The sequence below is a fragment of the Geospiza fortis genome, unplaced genomic scaffold, assembly GCF_000277835.1.
Source record: "Geospiza fortis unplaced genomic scaffold, GeoFor_1.0 scaffold381, whole genome shotgun sequence".
NCBI lineage: Eukaryota > Metazoa > Chordata > Aves > Passeriformes > Thraupidae > Geospiza > Geospiza fortis.
Window position 1 is genome coordinate 1,455,603 of NW_005054348.1, and position 3,539 is coordinate 1,459,141.

A 3,539-nucleotide genomic window follows, 5' to 3' on the forward strand; every position below is an offset into this window, starting at 1 on the left:
GACAGACGGACAGACAGACCGACAGACGGACGAACAAGCAGACCCAGACGACAGCTCTGCCTTCGAACTAACTCACCTAACGTTAAATGCCCCGGGGGGAGGGGATGATTTTGGAGCCAGGCCGAGTTCAGTAAAATTGAGTTGTCTCTCCTGGCGGGGAGAAGCGGGCAGGGGATGTGGTGTAGGGGACTGATTCTTTCAAACTCAAGCGACAAATGTGCTGCAATTAGAGACAAATGTAGTGGTGGGAGGAAGCATGTAAATATATGCCTTAGGGAAGCTGGAAGTCGGACAAGCCAGTGGTGTATGGATGCACGTTACGTCACGTAAACCTGGAAGCAAGATTATACTAAAGGAATCAAATTTAAGTCACATTTGCTTGACAGATGAAAAAAAAATTAAATGTGTATTTTGACAGAAGAGTTTCACTTCTGGTGGGATATCCTTTCAACTGCTTATGTGAGGACTCACCTCCTGAAAGAAAGAAATATTCACAGAACAGCGTTGCAATCACCACACTGTGTACAGAATGTACTGCCAAGAGTTGGAGTAGCTCAAGGGAATAACCAGTTCTCTCATTTCGTGTTAGTAATTCAAGTGCCAATAACAAGCATGGGGAGCATTGTCATCTAAACAGGTTCAATGGTGAAAATAAGAAAAGAAGGAAGCCTGTAAAATGGAAGCTAAACATTCACTCTTGAATTTTCTTTTGAGACACAGAAACAATGGTTACAAACTCCTTAGAGTCCAGTGTGATGTAGGAACTTTCATAATCAACTGTCACTTTGGTCAAAAGTAAATCAAGTGTATATATTTTAAAAATTAGTCTTATGTTTAAGTAACTTATATATCTCGTTCATTTTCAGAATAAATGCTGGCAGCCCACAAATCAACTCAGTAATAGTCCAACTTCAGTTGTAGGAGGCCATGCTCCAGTTCTGAATGACAGGAGACGCTGGAGAGCAGACCTTACCTGTCAGCAAACTACTGCAGTGGTCAGCCTGAGCTCCTAGTGGAAAAATATGTCCCAAAATTCCAGTGTAAGATGTGGTTGTCAGGAAACCCATATTCTTTAAAAACCTAACAACAGAAGTGAAATACACTAAACAGAAGCAGAAATTAGGTATTCCTAATGACTGCCTAGTTTGATCCCTAATACACACAATTTGTATATATTACAGAGATGGGCAATGCTTTGACAACTGCTCGTTATGAGATTTTAGAGGGTGCATTTCCTTGCTTGACTTTTGGACAGCTTCCAACCTTTTTGTCATGTGACATAACACAGTGACAATTTCCTCTGGCAGCAATGCAGGTTACAAAGCTCAGTGTCTACGCTGTTGCTTTGTGGCGACAGATCTTTGTACCACAGTTCAGCACGTCCTTGTGCTGATGCAGTTGTTTGTGTAACTACTGCTAAGTAGGTCAGCGGGGAAAAAAAAAATGCTGCAGATTTGAAGGTGCTTTTGAAAAGGATAATTTCACATACCCCAGTTCCTTTGCAGTTTCGCAATCAAATTAAGCCAGTTTGACTGTGTGATGCTGTGGAAGGTTAGTCCCAAATGCCACCCTGTGCTGTCCTCCTGTTTCCATCCTTTTCCTTGTGTGGGTGCTAGCCCTTGAACACAGTTCTTCTGTAAAAGTCAGTTATCAGTGGTAACAGATCTCTGATCCAATTCATCTGCAGCAGAACGATCTCCAGGGCTGATGTAGGAACAGCAGCAGAAAGAGAGGGCAACAACCCTCCAGTCTCAGACTGTTCAATCTGCTTGAGAAACTGGAGTTGTACAAACAACCGAAGGAGCACAGCTGAAGCAGGATACACTTCAGAGGGTGAAGGGAAGAGGAATGGGTGGATGAGTGGTAAAGGTAGCATTCATCCAGCAAAGAAGTAACAACACAAAACTTCAGCCTTAATGTGTTTTGCAGTGTAAGAGAATCTCAGGTCCCTTTTCCTGGTTTCGTTTCAATGCTGACAGTATTGCGCAGTGCTGGGAGTCTGATGTGTGTCCCTATCCCAAGGCTGACACACACCTGCAATTACCAAGATTTTTGAGCTGTTTCTTTGAGACGCTCTAACACGTGGTGTGTTTGGAGGGAACATTCAAGCATTTGCAGTGAACATGTCCTTAAGCTTGAAATGTGGTGTTTTTTGGTTTTTTTGTTTTGGTTTTGACAGTATTGCGCAGTGCTGGGAGTTCTTACTTTGCTAAATTAGCCTGTCTAAATACTGTTCCATTTAATACATTCCCTTTAATACCAGGAGCAGCTTAGAGTTGCAGAGCAGTGAGAAAAGCAGGGGAGAACACAAAGGTGGCATCATTCCCATGTGTGAGAAACCTGACCTTAGCACCGTTGGGAATTAGCCCTATTTAAACATCAGGTGCAGACATGGAGTCACTCGCACATCATGGTGAGAATCCCGGTTTCTGCAGGGGGGGTTATATGTGGTGATTTAGTGAAGCTAGCGTCTTCCTAATTGCAGCAAGACTAAATCCAAATTCATATCCTTAGCAAAAGAAACCAAAAAACTCTTAAGTCAGATCGAGTTCTGGTGTTTATTCCAAGTATATTTGAATGTGTTTTCAAACCACTGTTTCCCCACCTCCTCCCACACACAGAGATAAAGTCTCACAAAAAGATCTTTTAAACCAGGCAGTGTTTGACGCAAACAAAGCCATCCTCATATTTTGATTATTTTTCCAGTGCCAAGGATCTGTTCACCAGCTTGTTACTCTACTTGCACACCATGCATTCAAATAACACACTCACCTTACACATGTGTAAGATCAAACACAAGTCTTTAGCTCACTCATAGCTTTTGGAGTTGTGTTTTAAATACCTCCACAATATTAATTACAAAAATACACCTCTCCCGTATTATCTGCCTTTATTTCTGAGGATGCAGTTACTAATAGGTTTTTCACATAAGTAATCCTTATTTAAACAAGAGCAGTAGAATTATCCATGTTATTTTAGAACAGTTGCATTTCAGAGAAATATATCCAAGCGAAGCATTCACAACTCCATGCAGAAGTCTGAAGGGGAAAGCAGATTAATCTGATTTCAGAGTACAGGTCTTGGCACTCTCTTCTGTGAAGTTACCACTTGTGCTGTTTTGCTGCAGCTGGATTCTTGCCCTATTTTGCATTACTAAGTTGCACTACTTGTTTCATATTTTCAGAATTTCCTCTAAGCTTAAGAATTACTATTTATTTTTAATAATTTTGTAGACCCACAACTTAGAGGGTGATTTTTTTGTGATCCAAATACAAATTATCTGTTCTGTATAAGTCAAATCATGATCTTAACATTTTTCTTCCAGGATCAAAATTTTATGTGAAGGCAAAAGAAAGCTGAATGCTTTGAGCTCAATTCTAAGAACACTCCAAATGTCAGATTAGCCTATTAAAGATATTAAACGAACAACTTGATTCTACATATTTACCAAAGATTTTGGACTTCGCTACTTAAAAAAAAGCCCGAAGTCTTCCATGACAGTGAAATCAAACACACTGGAGTGAACTGAGTATAACCTT

At 40.7% G+C, this 3,539-nt stretch overlaps 1 protein-coding gene across 1 annotated transcript in view; it reads right to left on the minus strand.

Annotated features, from left to right (window-relative positions):
- The window catches only part of MTR (5-methyltetrahydrofolate-homocysteine methyltransferase), a 51,681-nt gene extending 51,583 nt beyond the window's left edge, over nt 1–98 (minus strand). The window contains exon 1 of the mRNA XM_014307918.2: nt 77–98. The gene's annotated coding sequence lies outside the window, so the exon portion shown is untranslated. The remainder of the gene's footprint in view (nt 1–76) is intronic.
- Nucleotides 99–3,539: the final 3,441 nt, after the last annotated feature.